Genomic DNA, 1,003 nt, shown 5'->3' on the forward strand with positions numbered 1-1,003 from the left:
ACCAATTCATACACATACTCTCTAAAACACCAAACAACTGACAACCCACCATCCCCCTACAAATACTCGAGTACCGTCATTAACAATTTCAATTTCTTTAATACTCACATCGACTTCTTCACAAACAAAGCTACCAGACAACTCGGTTTCTGAGTAGAAACCTACAATACTGTACACCAAGTTAAACACACAGCGCCAGCACTTGAGTACTGTGCAGTGTTGTGACTCTTACACCAAGCACAACAACTGAGAAGCTTGAACAGATCAACACTAGGGCTGGCCAGGTTTATTACACATAATTATACATGTAAACCTGGTACAAAAACTCCATGAAAGAACAGATAAACATGTACCCCCTGCTCAAAACATGAAGACAATCCAGACTCACAATCATGTACAAGATCACAAACAACCTTATTGAGATTAGCAAACACAAATCCACTTACAAGCAGTACACACACAGACACACAAATGAAACTTGCACAACAGTGAGTTCTTACATACCACAACCAACTCTGACTCTTACAAGCACTCCTTTCAACATACCAAATGCAACTGGAACAGGCTACCCAAACACATCAATTGGATCAATTACACTCAAACCCTCAATGAACTAAACTTAACAAGCACATAACTTGCCAAGACATCTTAATAACCCCCACTCTACCCCTTATACCCTAAACCTTTCCAATACACAACCACCAGCAACCGACCACATATGCATGTTATGTGTTTAACCAGCGCTCTGTCATTATCTTTGAGATTGAGACCTAAGGCTTCTTTTTATATAATGAGTCATGGGGCAATTCAAATTAAAAGTGTGTTCAATTTTTATCACACCACTGACAAAACATTTGAAGCATTAATTGCAGCTTTCCATGCATTTTCCAATACAAAGGCAACCACTGTATGTATGCAATGGCATGTTGAATTATGTATGATTATACACATCACAAGAATTTTGGTAGCATTAATATATAAATATATTGGTTAATTTCATCAA

Source organism: Penaeus monodon, unplaced genomic scaffold, assembly GCF_015228065.2.
Source record: "Penaeus monodon isolate SGIC_2016 unplaced genomic scaffold, NSTDA_Pmon_1 PmonScaffold_60, whole genome shotgun sequence".
NCBI lineage: Eukaryota > Metazoa > Arthropoda > Malacostraca > Decapoda > Penaeidae > Penaeus > Penaeus monodon.